The sequence below is a fragment of the Aquila chrysaetos genome, chromosome 6, assembly GCF_900496995.4.
Source record: "Aquila chrysaetos chrysaetos chromosome 6, bAquChr1.4, whole genome shotgun sequence".
Taxonomy (NCBI): domain Eukaryota; kingdom Metazoa; phylum Chordata; class Aves; order Accipitriformes; family Accipitridae; genus Aquila; species Aquila chrysaetos.
In genome coordinates this window covers 22,021,960-22,039,639 of record NC_044009.1, presented here as the reverse complement: position 1 = coordinate 22,039,639, position 17,680 = coordinate 22,021,960, and the positions used below count along the sequence as shown (strand labels likewise).

Sequence of the window (17,680 nt, the reverse complement as noted above, 5' to 3'; positions counted from 1 at the left end):
AGGCATGAGAAAAGAGTCTCAGCCTGTGTGGGAGGAGAAGGGGAAGAAAGAATTCTCCTAAGCAGCGCTGGGAGGAGGGCCCGGGATGGGTCAGTGTGCTGTGGGGCACACGTGACAGCTTGGTGCTCAGCAGATTAGCATCCTGTCTCAATTCTGCCTCTTTTCTGCAACTTTGGACACCTCAAGCAAAACTAAACCAAAACCAAACAACAGTCATGAGTCAGACCCCCGAGATACACACCCAGGAGAGTCTGGGCTTTCTTATTTGTATGTTTTAGGGTCCTTTGGCAAAGGACGTTCTCACTAAGCTGAGAAGCCCATCTCTGCTGCATGCACAACCGCATAGCTCTCATCGCTGCTCTCGTGGGAGCCCCACGTACCCCGGTGCTCAGCCCTAACCTACTTCACACTCTCGTCTCCCCATTTGCTTTGAAAAGTAGCTATGTTAGTCACTTCTGTGTACCAGGACCACAAAACTGTGGGAAAATGGACAACCAGGCAAGAAACCCAAAGCCTTTTTCTTTAGGGAATGTATTCTAACTCCTCTTGAGAGAATACTTAGCCAGACGCGTGTGACTGTCTTTTCACTATCAACTACCTACTCACTGCTGGATGTAAACCCAGCTGCCTGCAAAGCTTTCTGTAATTTTAGTGCAGCAACTAAATTTAAATCTTTTCCCACATATTATCAATTCAAAACATTTCACAATAATTATAAATTGCAAATCATTCTTTTTTCTCTGCATGATTTCCATCTACTCCATTAGTACATAAACTATCCAACAGCTACCAAAAATATTTTTAAAATATCATTCAAGGCTGTAATTAATAGTGAAACACTTGTTAAAATTGCTTTCCTTCCTATTTCCCTAGCCACCAGCAATACGTTCCCAGTTCTCTGCTTTCTGCTGTTGAAGGGACTTTTGCTGCCTGGATTTTGACTACATGAGGGGTCCCAAGGCGAGGAAATGTTGATGCTGGGTATGGGCACACAGCCCTCCAACCACGCTGCCCTCAGGCCCAGCCATGAGATATGCACCAGGGACCAGCTTCCTGACAGCCCCTGGGGACCTGCTTTGAGACACCAAAACCCCCGACTTCCAAACCCTTTGCAGCCTGGACTACCCTCCCCTACCCCAGGAGCTGGTTCCCTGCAGTTCCCATTTATTTGCTGTGTCATTCACCCTTCCTCAAGTCATACTCCCCTGCAAATCCTAAATGCAACCCCTGCTCGAGCAGTGCCCTCCATCCAACAGTCTCTGTCCTTCCTCTGCGCTGCGCTGTCTGTGCCTGAGCAGGACCCTGTGTAGCTCTCCTAGCCACAGAGCATCAGTCCTGGTGCTTGTAAGAACATCTCCACTCATTGTCTGCAAGTTTGTAAGGATACTTTCAGCAAATTAGTCAGTATAAATGTTTCTACAAAATTGCTATTGTCATTCACTCACTTCATTCAGTAACATCCGAAATATTTCCAAAACCACCAGCCCCCAACAACTGGATTTAAAGGCATGGGATCTGCTGGGAACAAAACCAAAACCTCTAAACTTCTTATGCTGAAGATTTCTCATTAAACTGATACAGTGACTTCTACTGACAAGAATAATTACTCTAACCATTTATTGTAGAACTTATTATGAGAATTGGTCTTAAAAAAATAGGAGGAAAGTCAATGAAGCAAGTGCCTCGGGTCAGCTACTTTTTTAATTACAGTTTTCTGCTAAAATATTCTGTTCTTGCACTAACATACTGCATTTTAATACATATCTATGGCCATGAAAATCTTCAAGCAATAGATGCTAATGAATACAAACGAATGGAGCCGATTACCCCCTGGGTTCTAGAAGAGCCTTTTCGTTCTTATTTCTTTAGGTTTACAAGAGCAATATTTAGATTTAAGATTGATTATTAATTAAGATTATTTTTCTCATATAGGAAGATGTATTAATGGCCTTTGAATCTGCAGTGATTCATTCCTTGATGCAGAGTGGTTCCTCAGGGCCAGACTGGAAAACTCATCAGAGCAGCATAACTGATTTAGCCACAGGTCTGCCATTTTGTCTTTGCTAGAGAGGCAGGAGTTGTTATGTTACTAATTTTTTTCTGCTGAAAAATAAAAGCCATTTATTTTTAGTTCCAAGATATCTGTGCTTTTTGATGAAAATAAGCCATGGAATTAATCAGCTATTTTTTGGGTATTAAGGTGGGAAAACAACTAATTGGCCTCATGCAGAATCAACAAAAATTGCCTTTTAACATTCAGTCTTAACCCCTCAGGGATTTCAGAGGGAATTAGATTATCCTCTGTATCCTCTTTCCCTGCTTTTATTTTTGATGGATACTTCTGGTTTCGTACTTGGTGGTATGTAAGAAACATCAGAATTGTACAACAGCAGTTCTTCATCTCTGAGTAGGACTTCCCCATATCTTTTAACCAATTGAACAGAATTCAAGTCTAATCCATGGACTAATTGCCTAAAATTAACAAGATTTGAGTATTACTGACATTGATAGGGTTATTTTAACTGATACTAACAATCTCCCCAATCTACTGTACAATACACACAAACCCTGCAAAATTGCAATTGCTAACTGAGCTTATTACTGCATCTGCTATTCCCCTCTCGGTCTCTACAGAATAGGAACATACTCAGTCTTTCGAAGTGAGAGCTGCTCATTTAGATTTAATGTGACAGTTTTCATTCATAATTATCAAGAAGTTATTTATTTTAGTATTGCAAAAACTCGAAATGTATTACTGTGAGCTCAGCCTGGCAAGCCAGGCGCTCGCCTTTGTTCTACCACATTCACATTGCTTGAACAAGCATCTCCAGATCCTGACACCCCAGTTCAGCCAGGCCACACACATCCAGGTCCAAGGGATCACCCTGGGGAGCAGGGGAGTGTTTTCTTCCAGAAGTGTCCTCCCTTCCCTGGGCTCCACTCACATCAGAGCCTGGAGAAGATGATTTAAATACAGTTTGCCTCCCCACTGATCTTATGCTCAGCTTAGTTCAACTGAGCCTACAGACTTAGGTTGCTGATTTTAGTTTAGCTATTGTTTTTCTTTAAGTCTCTACCTTAATCCAATTTCGACATTGCTCTTCTAAGACAAGACATCCAGCTAAGAATACTTCCGTGCTGCAGTGTCTCCAGTGGCTAAGTTCCTGCTCCGTTTTACCTTTCACTGGAGACTAAGAACAGGAACAAGTACAGCCACCTGGCAAACTAAAAGCTGCCAACATCTTATGTGAATAAATAGCAAACCTGCTCTCTTGCGTTACCTGCCAAAAACATTCACACTGCAAATTATCAAAAAAACTCTCTACAGTATTCACCCACACAAGAGCACTTGTTCCCCTTCATTAACCAAAGCAATCAGAAAGCACAATGAGATGTTCCCCTGAATCTTGGAGGTGAAATATCTATCCTTCTCCAAGATGCTAAGTCCACCAAAATTGATCTTACCACACAGTAACTGGCCTAGGACTGCCCTTTATCCTCAGTCACTTGCACTGATGACACTGAATTTATTGTGGCAATGGAAGAGGGAAAGGGAAGGGACAGGGAAGAATGACGTTTGCCAAAAAAAGAAATTTACATCAGTGGGAAAACAAGCAACTAACTTGAAGATTTTCCACCCTAAGACCTTCTCTACCAGAGATAACCTAGCTCTATACAAAACACTTATTGGAAACAAACAGAACCAGTTTGCATGCAATGTACACATACAAAAAGAAAATCCCTACTTATATGGGAAACCTTGTGCTTTCCAAGGCAAGACCCTGCTTTCAAATCGACTCAAACTATGGTTTCCTTCAGTTCTTTGGACAACCCCTATAAGGTGACCTAACTGGCTGCCTCCATCTCCTGCTCCTGAGCCTGCATAATATCCATTATGCAAAAAATACCTCAAGACCTCAACCACAAGACCACTTCAACATATGCTTAGCTTTCAGAGTACACACAGCTGCTCTGAAATCAGTTAACACCAAGGAGATGTATCTGAGTGCTGGCCTGACTGCATCTTAACATTTTCTAAACGAGGGATTCAGAGCTCCAATCTAAGCATGCTCCCAAAATAGGAGAAGCTCTCCTGTTGAACACATTATCCTCGTCAGAGGGACTGGATGTGTAAACAGTGGGATCAGCAAGCCATCAGCAGTTGTGGGAAAACTCCACCCCATCCACCCTGACCTTTGACCACTCAATATTCTGCTGTTTAAATCAAAGAGCTAACAGAAATAAATATGTGGGATTAAAAAAAAATGAATAAACATGCTCTCTACCTCATCCCACCCCCTTCGTCAAAACTATAGGACATAAATTGTTGATCTGAAGTTAAGAAACAGGGCAGTAGTAAGAGCTGTATAGCAACCCTGCACACAGAGGTCAAGCTCATGAATTATTATTTGTCTGAAATGAAGTTATCTGAAGGACCTCTAAAGCATTGACAGTCTTCCAGGATTCTGCTAAGGAGGATAAGAAGGGCAAAAAGCATCACTTACCCGAAGACACCAAAAGCCCTTAAAAAGCTGCACTGCTTCTGTGAAAGGATGTGAAATTCAGTAATGATGCCGAGAGCTAAACTTGCTAAGTGAGGTTAAGAGCCATTTCCCCCAAAACCAATTCACATTTTCACCAGCGAGTATCACCGTTGCTAAAAGAGAAGCTTTATTCTGATCTTTGCCATTTCCCATGAACCTAGCACTAAGAAATCAATAACAGACAGCTTAGTCTGTCCTCACAAATAGATGGTGATAAATGGTGCATCCTAAAAGCTATCTGCTCTGGAAACTCCAGATATCCACTTAACTGGCCAACTGATTACCTGATTTTATTTTTTTTCTAGGAGAAATTAATTAGCTCTACAGGGTGAGGTTTTTTGGGATGCTTCTAGATATTTCAGTTATACACAGACAGAATCCCAGTCCCTGAAAATCTTAAAGCTTTACAGTACTTGTCGTGGGAATATGTACCTTTAAACATTGAATAAAGAAGTCAGTGAGTCACTAGTGGCACTCAAAGCACCGTGTAGCAGGTTGACAAATGATGGTGTAATTTTTCTATAATGAAGTAAGTCAGAGCAGGGAAGGTTTACATAAACTATCCAAGAGAACACAGAAAGTCAACGTTGGCACCAGGGCTGTAACCAGATCTCATGCACATGCGAGGCTTAGTCCATCTGATCAGAAATGCAACTCAAAGCTTGAACCCAGTACCAGGACGTGACTACTACAGGTAGCAATGAACATTGGAAACTGATATTATTAGCACACAAAGCTTTCTTCTGTGAATCTCAAGCCATGTTCTAGCCATCCTCGGAGAGCATTCCAGGACTGCCCATTTTGCAGATTTTATCGGTCCTCCTCACAGCCTCTGCTATCACAACAAATTAATGAGCTGAACTCCCTCTAATCTTTCTTGGCAAGGTCCGTAGGATGTAAGTATCAGATATCCACTGCGACAACTCACAGAACAACAAAGAAAAGGCTACCTACTCAAAATTCATCCAGGCTGACAACTCATGGCACAAAGTAGCTACCTTTGCACAGGGGCTGAACAACTAAACACCCTCATCACTGGTGCAGGCAGCCACAGGGATGTTGCCAGTCACACTTGGGCTAACTGTGCAGCCCAACAGATTGCAAGAGCAGATGTCAATGCTGTGGGATTGACCTCAGTAGCCTCTTCAAGTCAAAATTCCTGCCAATTCAGGGATTTGAGCACATGTGGAATAAAGACTGGATCCAAAGTTTAACACATGCACTCTTAAAAGCTGATACACATGTAATGGAATAAACAGAAAATTTAAGGCAGACCAAAAATACGACATGGACAGACACATGAGAACACAGTGTCCAGCAATTTTCCAAATACCAAAATAGACTCGCTGGCATGTCTGCAAATCCAGCTAGTTGTCACTAATTAGCAGTTTAACTTGAGCTCAAGCTCGACGCAGAAGCCTAAGCACTATCATCATTCATGCGAAAGCAATGACTAAGGGATCTCGGACACAAGGTAAAGAGAAGTGTCATGGGGAACAGTAATATCAGCATTTACAGTGTGCTTTTCTCAACTCCCCAGGATTACCCAGACATCGGGTGTGGGTAGTGGATTGTCACCAAGATCTATAATAATGACTTTACAGTCAGCTTCTCATCAAAAGGGAGGAAATGTCACCCTGCAAAATGGGAACCTCGAGGGCAGGAAAACAGCGTGAAGATAATAGTTTAACTATTCTGGGATGCTGAATAGTCACTGCTCGAGAACTTCAACAGGAGGCAAGATTATAACAGCTCGTCTGCTTTCCTCCTTACCTCCGTTACTAAAAATCCCTTTCAAATACTGGAGTGTAAGTCTAGAGAGAGATAGAGAAGGATGTCTGGAGGAGATCTTTGAGAAAAACATCTGAACCAAAATGATTTGCTGTTCAAGGAATGCTTTGTTGTGTGTTTGCTTTCTTCTTTTCTTTTTTAAAGCACTGGCATTGCCAAATTTAGTCAATTTTACCTTGAAGAAAATTTACCTTTGCTGTTTAAATGAAAAATAAGAGCAAAAGAAAAAAGCAGCAGCACATGAAGTCTCCATCTGGAAACACTTTTTGGAAATGGAAACCATGCAATGCAAGAAGGGTTTATTTTCTGGCATGGTACGACACTTAAGTTACTACTTCTACTTGTTTTTATAATTAGGGCCACAAAGCCAAAGTCAAGAAGCTTCCAAGAGCACAAGAACATGAATGCCTGTAACGAGGCTAGCACTTCACAGCTCCTTCTGCTGCCATTGTTCCTGAAGTTTTCTCTTTACACTTCATCATCCAACTGGTTTCCAAAAGGACAGTCCTTAAATGAAGGTGTAAGTACCTATCCCTTTATGTATTAAGCAACATCTACAGTGAGAAATTAATTCCTGTATGACACTTCAATACATACACACAACGCCTCCATATAACCCTATGGAAGAGCCCACCTGATGCAGAAGACTTTTCATGGATCCTCTTCATGCTCCCTGTGGAACAAAACCTTCACTTATGACACCCCAAGTGCCAGATCTACTTCCAGTTGGGAGGAGGCTTTCTGTTTGGAAAGGACTGACACAGCCCACTGGATGTAATGTCTCCAACCACTGCCACTCCCAAGCACTCTGTTATTTCCAAGTACTTGGGTTGCTCACAGGCGGTAACACTTACAAGTCTCCGAGGGCATGGTGGACATGGATTGAATTTTTCTCCATGCTCTAAGGGAATATAAACCTGAGAAAGACAGAAAGACACTTTCTGTCTTCAAGCAGAAGCAGTAGCAGCAAGCCCTGGGAAAATGAGATCTCGGCTGCAGCATTCCCAGGAGACCTCCATTGTACAAACCCTTGGTCTTTTACAGATTCTCCTTTGAATGCATCTGAGGCAAAAATTAAAAAGCGTGTCTACTTACAGAGCTCCTCCCTCCATGCAAAGCCAACCACAGCTCCTATCAGCCCCTAACTGCAGATAAGTAAGCTGTACTGGGCAGTCTGTGCCAGAGTCCAACAGATAGTGCTGTTTCAGACCAGAGAGGAGAGGTGAGTAACCAAACCAGGGGTCCTTATTAAGTACCCATTTTGAATATTTGAGCTGATCACCACTCTTACTAGGTGGCACAGGAAAAGAGTCTCTCAGGTTGAAAGGTCCCAAGTTCCTTAGATGTAATAGATCAAATGCATGCCTTAAATCCAATCCGGAGACAAGCCAGCACCAAGAGTAACTGGTGGGGTTCAGGCAACATGAACTTCCCTCATTTATACCTACTTAAAGCTTCTGCATTGATTGCAGGTTTACAGAGGTGACTGCAGCAATGGGACCTTGTACTGACCAAAACGTGGATCACAGGAGAAAGAGCTACATCTGGAGAAAATGGCCAGATGCCCCACAGAAGGCACAGACGGGAAGCCACGCTCCACCCACTCTTCATACAGACATGGAGCAAAGGCATTGCAAGTGCACAGGGCATGTAATCAGCCTGAACCTACAGCAGAAAAAAATGAAGAAGATCCAAGATCAAGATCTGGGACACACCAAAGATCTGGTGTCTCAGCATCCTCCCGACAGCTCTGAGCACCTTGACCAGGATGACTCTAAAATATTGCTGTCAAACACTGTGCAGGCTCACTGAGAGTTACAGCATTACCCTGCATAAGGGCTGCCATGGCCCCAGGGAATAGGAAAACGAGCACTGCAGTATCTGCACATCTCAGCACAGCGTTAATGTTCATCTCTTTTGCTAGTCAGAGATATGACAGCTCTGCAGCAAGTGGAGAGGACACTGCCACAATGTCCTTCCAAAACACAGAGACTGGAGCAACTTCCCACTGTCCGTAAAAGATTTAGAAGCTGCTCCGTACATTAGCACAGGGATGGGTGCAGTCACACCTACACCTGCAAGCTAACGTGGAGATACCCGACCCAGCTTCAAGGTCCTCACCCATGGCCCTGCTAGCAGGGAAGCCACAGCTTGCTGTGCATGCTGCCGTGGCCACCCTCCTCACAGTGCCCAAGTCTCGGTGTGATTGCACAGGCAGCACTCCCTGCTGGAATAAACCGTGGCAGTAACTCCAGCAATCCACAGGACTTGGAGAGTGCTAGCATTCAAACCAGAAAGAACTTACTGGCTTGAAGCCTTTGAAACTATAAAAGATAAGCTTTTTATTTCCACATCACCTGGGCGCCTGGGAGAACAGCATCATGCACCACATCCTGCGACGCAAAAATTCAACACACTACACACGCACCTTCCCGTGGGCTTTTAGCTGCAATGATTTTGTTTATTTCTGCATCTCTTCAAAACAACATACACTTTTAAGTATTTTGAAGAAATTAGTTATTCAGACAGAGACATTAAATCTGAGCAAGACCTTCTCTGCATCCCTTGTTTAGACAAAAAAAACAACCCACAACTAAAATTAAGGACTTTCACTGAGAGAGAATTGCAGGAATCTGACCTATCTAAACTTGAAAGGTGGTTTGTTTTATTATAAAGAGACCTCCATTGCATCTGTGGAAAGTCCATCGTAAAACCTGACAGAAGAGGATGACCTGTAGGTAAACCATCTAAACTTCCTTCAGTGAATCCATGGAAAACACTACTTGGGCCAGACAAGCCAGGAAGAAGGTTATGCTGGTTAAAAACATTGTCTCTTAACAGGAAGGAAAACCAGCTACAAGAAAGCAATACATTCCATGAAAATAAGAGAAGTTGTTGGTGTGGGTTATACAGTAAAGTAAGGAAAATTAGGAAATTAGTAAAGGAAGAAAATAGACAAAGGAGGAAACAGCAACCAGCGGAGTTGATATAAGCAGGAGAAGGGTTTGGTGGCGGGTGGCAGTTACAGCAGAGAAGGTCCAGACAGTTCATTTGAAAATATTAGGAAGAGGTTGAATCCCACCAGCAGTCCATCACTGCACGGGAACACTGGTGGTGGTACTAATATAAAAGAGCATTTATTCACTAAATGACAGTAAAAGAATTCAAGTAGTAACTCAGGAGGAAAAGCCAAATGAGTTTAGAAAGACCTGGCTAAGGAAAAGCTTGCCTCACTGGTACTCTTCTTCATTACACCTCTGAATGCTGGATTTGCAGCATATCTATGAGTGGGTATTTTTCATTGTCAAAATAATGGAAAAGCTGAAAAACTATTTGATTAAGAAAGAATAAAAAGATGATTAGCATTAACTATTTCCAACATTATGGAAAACAGAGCTTGTCAGACTAACCTGATATCTCTTCTTTTATGAGATTAAAAGTTTGGTTGATACACATAATAAAGTCATTGTCATATACTTAGACTGTAATATATTGTGGTTTCTGCAATGCATTTGACTTGGTACTGAATGACATTTTGATTAAGAAGATAGAGCAATAAACTCAGAAGACATTAAATGTATCAAACACAAGATAAATGATATGTCTCAAATGCAACAGTAAATGTCAAACACTCATCATGTAGATATGCTTCCAATAGGATCCTGCAGGGACCCATTCCTAGCCCAGTGCTATTTAGCATTTTTAGAGTGACCGGGAAGAAAGCATAAAATCAATATACATGGAGTCTGGAGATGATACAAAGCCAAGATCTGAACAGCGATGAATAACAAAGAATATGGGTCAGCGATCAAAAGTCAAAAGACTGCTTGAGAAGCAATGCATAAAAAAAAATCATGTTCCAACAAGGACGAAAATATGAGGTAATAAATCTAGAAACACAAGGGGCAGGCCTTATTTACAGGACTCTGATCCAGGAAAGAATAATTCTGGAAAAAAAACCCAACTTCATCATCACAGACAATCAGCACAGAATATAACAAAAAGATCACAATGCTATACTTGGTTGTATAAACATAGTATCTACTCAGGATAGAAAAGTTCTAATATCTTTGTATTTGTCCATCATGTGATACCCTCAGTTTAGAAATTACCTTGAAAACTGGAGAGAGTTCACAAGACCCACAAGAATCACGAAGACTCTGGAAAACACATTCGAGTAAGAGATTCCAGATTCTTTTAGTTCAGTACTGTCCTAGTTTCAGCTGGGATAGAGAGTTAACTGTCTTCCTAGTAGCTGGTACGGTGCTATGTTTTGAGTTCAGTATGTGAAGAATGTTGATAACACTGATGTTTTCAGTTGCTGCTAGTAGTGTTTAGACTAATGTCAAGGATTTTTCAGCTTCTCATGCCCAGCCAGCGAGAAAGCTGGAGGGGCACAAGAAGTTGGCACAGGACACAGCCAGGGCACCTGACCCAAACTGGCCAACAGGGTATTCCATACCATGGGATGTCCCATCTAGTATAGGGACTGGGAAGTGGGGGCGGGGAATCGCCGCTGGGGGACTAGCTGGGTGCCGGTCGGTGGGTGGTGAGCAATTGCACTGCGCATCATTTGTACATTCCAATCCTTTCATTATTGCTGTTGTCATTTTATTAGTGTTATCATTATCATTATTCGTTTCTTCTTTTCTGTTCTATTAAACTGTTCTTATCTCAATCCGTGGGTTTTGCTTCTTTTTCCCGATTTTCTCCCCCATCCCACTGGGTGGGGGGGGAGTGAGTGAGCAGCTGCGTGGTGCTTAGCTGCTGGCTGGGGTTAAACCACGACAAATACATACATTGTCTGGTCATAAGCAATTGCAGAAGCCCAAATTAATATAAGGAATAACTTTAAAGGACACTTCTTCTGCACTAATAAAGGCATATCTGGGCGCTTTTATTCAGAATGTAATGGTTTCAATTGAGTAGTTTAATTAAATAGTGAATCAATGTATTTTAAGAAGTCCTTCAAATTACGTTTCCTTACAGACCCTGTAGAAACTCAAGATGTAGACTGACATTGTCTCAGATTGTAGATGATTATATAAAGATCAGTACCATCAGGTGATACATCCTTTCAATACCTGGAAGTTGACACATTCAAAGTAAAGCTAAGACTTAAAAAAAAAAGGCAAAAACAAAAAAACCACCACCTACCACCCCCCACCCCAACCAAACCAAAAACAACCCACAGTGAGGACGGCTGAAGATGGTCACAACCTCTCAAGGATGGCAGAAGAGTCTCCATCACTAAAAAGGCATTTATCAGCACCTGATTCCTTCCAAAAGGATGCCCCATGAGATCAACCGTGATTCCATTTAAGCCCTATATGACAGAGAGCGGACCAGATTTCAGTGGTACCTTCTGGCCTGATTATTTAGGTATTAGCTCAAAAATTCAATCCCATATTTTTCCAGAGATAACCGTTGAATGCAACTATGCTTTCTGGTCTGGTATCACGGCACTGGCGATTACCAGGCACTGGGGGCCCAAAATAGGATGACCAATTTAATTTCATTCTGAATCTTATAACAATCCTCCAGGAATAAAACGTGTAATCCAGTAAGCCACCCAAATCTCCACAGTCTAATCACATTATTTTAAGCCCTTTTTAATCAACTTAAATTATTTCTTCATTAATCACATTTATGCTGATTCAGATCAACCCCAATCCTTAAATTTAGCAATGAAGTTACAAAAAACCAATAAACTAAGGTAATGAAACTGGTTTAATGAGAATATTTTTTAAAAACTCTGTCGTTCATAATTGAATTATTAAATAGGTTGAGCTAGAATACATGCAACCAAATATGAAACTACGTGGGCAAGATAGCAGCATTGTTTTAGCTGGTCCATAATGCACTTGGGGGTGAAATTTTGCCTCGAGCATGCTGTCTAAACGCCCCAGCTTTCTGTGAGAGAGAAAAGCAACTTTCAGCATACCTGACAAATGCATTAGCTCCTCTGAGGGAATTGTTTAACAATTTAGGAAGCATCCTTGAGGTGTAGAGTTTGTACAGCTGGTGTGCAGGCTCTCTGCGGGGGTACAGGCACCACCTCCACGGGAACCCACAAGACAGATCTCTGTGGCAGCCCCAGTGCTCCCCAGCTCGCCTGGTGTGGGCAGGTGTGCAGTCCACCTTCCCACGCACGTGGCATGCCCACGGACTTGGCTTTGCCTGTTTGTGCTCTACTATCCCTTGTCAACAAGCTTCATCACAAAACCAGGATGGGAAAACTTTCTGATTGCTCCTCTACAAAGTGTACATACGGGTACTGAGGTGTGTCTGTATGTATACACATACTGAAAAATTTCTGAAGTATTTTACAGCCATCTACGGCTTTTTAGCTTTGCAACTATGTGCACAGTGCATACAATATATTCACCTTCAACATCCTTAGGCTGAAAAGCTAGACTGTAGGTATAAATTATGCCCGCTGATGTAAGAGCAGACTGTGTCAAGCCATGAAATGTGCTACTACACTGACAAAGGAGCTGACAGGGCTAAAACTGACATACAAGTGAAACAATTATTTCAACAGTCTACTTAGCAACAGTACGACAAATTAAACATCTCCCTTAAAAGCAAACCACAGGTTTCCCCATTAATACAAAGGAAATAAGTACTCAAGAGACAGCTGTGGTAGCATCATTAAATCATATTATGTGAATCTAAGACGTAGGCATATTCCAAATTTTTACCAATGCAGATGCTGAGTGTTTGTATTACTCATTAAAATTGGGAGTAAATGATGCAGGTTACAAGCACTTGATAAGCCTTCACAGAAAACTGCAGCATCATAATCATCCCATTTATTTAAAGAATAACTTATTTGCTACGGTGATGTGCTACAATTTTTATCACATTTCTTCAAAACTATCCACCTTCAAGGGCAGAGCTCTCCTACTTCCTGGAGCTCAAGTCTTAGGGAGAGAAAAATCAGTCATTTGGTTCTTTTTCAATAAATACAGGACTGCAATTGTAATGTAATTTTATTCTGGTCATATATTTTGCTAAATAATTATAATTCCTTTTTCTCAGAAGTAAATTAGCTGCATGCCTGAATGTTACAGTCCCTTAGGTTTCACATAGCACATGCATTTTTATGGTTTAAGTATATCACCAACCTGGTGTAATTGCTTCCACCCAGCTAATACTTAAACATTACGAATCAGTGGCAGTAGGGGTATTAAAAAAAATAAATAATCTAACCACAGTACAATTATACTGCAACTGCAACATAACTTAGTACTTTATGAGAAAAAAATAACACCTCAAATCTCTAACAGTTTTGTACACTTGGAATGTTTAGAAAATGTCGAGGAACAAGAGAACTGCTGTGTTAGCAACCAGAAAAGTGGGAACCCCCTGGCTTCTAGTTCTGCTCTCCACCTCAGGAAGAGCCCTCAGGAAACACTATCTGCTCTGGATTTGGACTCATGATTTCCGTAAGACTCAAAAATGTTTCTGAAGCACAAATCTCAGTACCTTCAGAGACAAGGCAGTCTCTGCCAGGGTCTCCATCCTTCCCCTCACCTGGGGGTGAAACGCATGGCAGACAAGTGGGTGTCTAGCAGCAGGGATGGAAGCAGCTGGGCCAGTGGTTTTGGGAAGCTTTTTGTTTTGGGAGGTCCAAGTTTTGTATCTGCCTTCTTGAGAATGAAAAGCCACAGGCCCCATTGCTAAACCACAAGCTTCCCTTATCTTGCACACTTGTCATTAACACCAACACGCACGCTCCCCAAAGTGATTCGAGAAGGACCTAAAAGACATCTGTTAAATACTGGCAATGTTCAGTTTTGCAAGTGAGCACAAATGGTGGCAGGAGCGTGGCATAAGTGAGTATGGCTCAAAAGCTGGGACAAAATGTGTGACTTATGCTGCAGAGAATTAAGCAAAAACCACGCCTGAAGGAAAGGTATTCACAGGAAAATGTTGCTAGCCTCTAGGAACCACTTTTCCGTGGACAAAAATCAGCTCAGAACTCACAGTCCATTCAATTGGTCCTTTAAAATAGATTATGATTTGCAACAACTGTGTGATTTAGCAGTTGCTCATTTTAAGCTTTAATCTTACGAACGCTTACACACACATTTAGTCTCTACAGTCACGCTGTTCATTTGTTAATATCCTATTCAGCATAAAAGAGGTGCGTTTGTGCGTTTGTTCATGCAACATCTCAAGTCCTTTTTAAACATCAGTGCTCTGGGTTTTCAAGACTCTTAGAGCTAATCCCTCCCACCAGGGAAACACAGATTCTAAGTTTGTTGGTGTGGTTTTTACATAAGCAGATATGGTGAAATTTTAAGGAATTTTAAGGAAATAAATTTTAAGGAAAAGCCTTTTTCTTGCTCTAGAAGAATTAGCTCCCTCTTTTCTCTTTCTTGCTATTTTTCATCAGTTTCTCTAGGTGGACATAGGAGCAACGAACACTCCCTAACACGTTGCTCCAAGGGAAATAAAGGGTAAAAGAACACACTTCCATTTAGCTGCAGGACTTGCTAACTCTCTGAAAAAGAGACCAGAGGCAGGCAAGAAAGCACCGTGGCAGGGAGCCACCAGCATTGAGTAACCCACGCCCAGGGGAGCAGGGGACACACTCATTCTCCGGCTGGACTGCTCCAAGTCCAGCATACTTGGGAGAAGCCAACTTTTGTGTTCTGTTTTTACAGATGACACTGTATTTTTTTTCTAGCTGGTGGCCATAGGAAAATCATACTGCTGTAATATGCCATTTAGCTATTTTTTTAATGTGTCTGCCTTTTAATGGAAGACTAAAAAGGACAATAATTAAAAAAATACATAGCTTTCAGAAAATTACAGAATTCATTTGCTTTGCCTGTCAGCTTTCAATCTCAAAGCTCTTCATGAAATTTCCAGTTTTAACCCTAAAGCAAAGCTTTGTGCAATGAAGGGCAGACATATTTTATATCTGTTTAATTATAATAATGAAGGCTTTGGTAATGCATTTAAAAGAACTACAGTATAATCAAGGCCATATCCAGAGAACTGCTTTGTGGTACCCAGGAGATTTTGTCTGTCTTAATTAAGTCTCCTCTCTCAGATGCAGAACATAGCGACTCTTGCATCGGAACTACCTCATGTAATTGCACAACAGCTCTACTTATTGCATACGGCATACATTTGTTTTTCAGTGCAGTTTCTAACACTATCATCATACTTCTTAAAGCAAAAACATAGAAAACATAAAAAACAATCTGGACAATGTCGTTGTATATACTGAATGGTATGCACATGCTTCAGTCTTGTGGTTCAGCAAAGGGGCAGCAGTAAAATATGAATGCCTTAATGCTATTATTAATCTGAATCAGATTAAATTCTCTTAGTACACACAAAGCAATTGTTCTTTACTTACCTTGATGTAATGAAAGCAGAATCTAGCCCACAGGAGCAATGTATGAGGTTCATGGAGATCCCATTCTTAATTATACCCTATTTTCTGGATACATTCTTTTAAGGTATATTTGGAGTCAGGAGAACGGTACAAAACACTGTAGTAGCACCAGATAATTTACAAGTAGATTAAAAAAAAAAAAAAAACTATTAGAACTACTGTAGACAGTAAACAGCATAGCTCATTAATTTCAGTGGGTTTTGTCTCTGCTGACTTCTGATTTTGAATCAATATTGAAGCTTATGTAAAATATTTTCCTTCTTCTGCCTATACATGAACAAAATGAATTAAAGTTTTTTTTTCCAGACAGTGTTTTCAGCTGGGATTGCTATTAACTGAGAGAAGGAAAATAATCAACTCTTTGTATGCAGTAAAGTGGCAAACATTTTTTAACTATGTACTTTGGAAAATAATACATTTTTAACTCATTTTCCAAAGACAGTTAAATTATCTGTCAATGAGTTCTTGAGCTACTAGGTAAATTGAGTCATGTCAGATACTCTGTAATTGCTGAATGTTTTCTATTGATCAAAGCACGCTCTTGTAGCTCAGCAAACTGAAATGGCATTGTTGCCCTTATGAAAAATGAGTGCTTCATCCTGCAACCATTTGCTGGTATCTGAAAATGCAAATATCGGTCTAAGTGCTCCAAGTGAAGTGCGGTCATTTGGCGAGCTCTGTGCACCACCACACCGACACAGGTATTTCGGCTGTGCTGTTTCTGTTAAAAGGGTGGCACAACCCAACCGCAATCGCTGGTTCCTTCCTAAACCCTGAAAGAAAACATAATTTTCTCCTATCAATAACAGCATGCCCCAGAATAAACTCACATGCAACGTTATAAAAGAGTATGAAACTACAAAAACCACCCCATCCAGACAGTAGCCAAAATACTGAATTACAAAGGATAAATTTGGAAGGGGTCTAAATACATCCTTTCATTCCAGGGTCAACATGGCTATCAGAAGTGGTAGAAGGGAAATAACTAAACCTGTGAAGAACTGAAGGGTAGAAGATTTTTAGAGTATTAACTGAGCTGGGCTGTTACCTTCCAGGGTTTATAGGTTACTTCTGGTGGCACACTCATTCTGGATACCTTAATGCTAAACTTCGAGAGTTTTCTCTTTCTCTGCTGTCTGAAAACACAGGGCTTGAAATAGAATTCTGAAATCTAAGTAGGAAAATATACTAGACTGGGTATGAAGCAGGTTTTCCTTGCATCCCATTTCTGAAAGGCTCAAGTACTGATGTCACATATCATTGTATATAGAGGTACTTGTGTATCAACCACTGAAGCAATAGATCTGACTCCACACTAACATTCACTTAAGCAGAAGTTCAGTTACTTTGCTTTGCATAAAGCATAAAGCTGATGATACATCCCCAGCTCTTGCTGAGTCAATGAAACATTTAAACACAGATCTACTGTATTCAGTGAAACTTAAAAGAGATCTTTTAGCACTTTGCTGATCTCGGAGACTCACCCACAGTCATGCAGGACGTAGAGGGCTGAGGAGCCTTGAACGCTGCTGACACGCTGCTATATCGAGCCACAAAACCACCCCTCTGTTTTCAGAGACTGCTCTAACTCTGTATCAAACCTACATGTTTTGTGAATCACATCTTCACGATAGGAATATATCAGCACACAGTAAAAATAAGTCAAACAGTTGTCTAAGCAAAATAAGGCGTTTGTTTGCAAGTGCAGAAAATATACTGCACACCATTCCTGAATATTTTTCAACTAGACTGCTTGGGATATCTTCAGAAAAAACAGACTACATATGTGAAAGATAATCCTTTTCATTTCTGACCATAAACATGATCTGAGGGCAGGTAGGAGAAATGGACTTGAAACCTCTTAACCTAAACCATATCCCTTTGACCATGAGTTCCCCAATAATTAAGCAAGATGTAATAAACGGTT

General features: G+C 41.1%; 1 protein-coding gene across 2 annotated transcripts in view; it reads right to left on the bottom strand.

Annotated features, from left to right (window-relative positions):
* The window catches only part of PLCL1 (phospholipase C like 1 (inactive)), a 257,518-nt gene that overhangs the window by 91,391 nt on the left and 148,447 nt on the right, over positions 1 to 17,680 (bottom strand). The window lies entirely within an intron of this gene.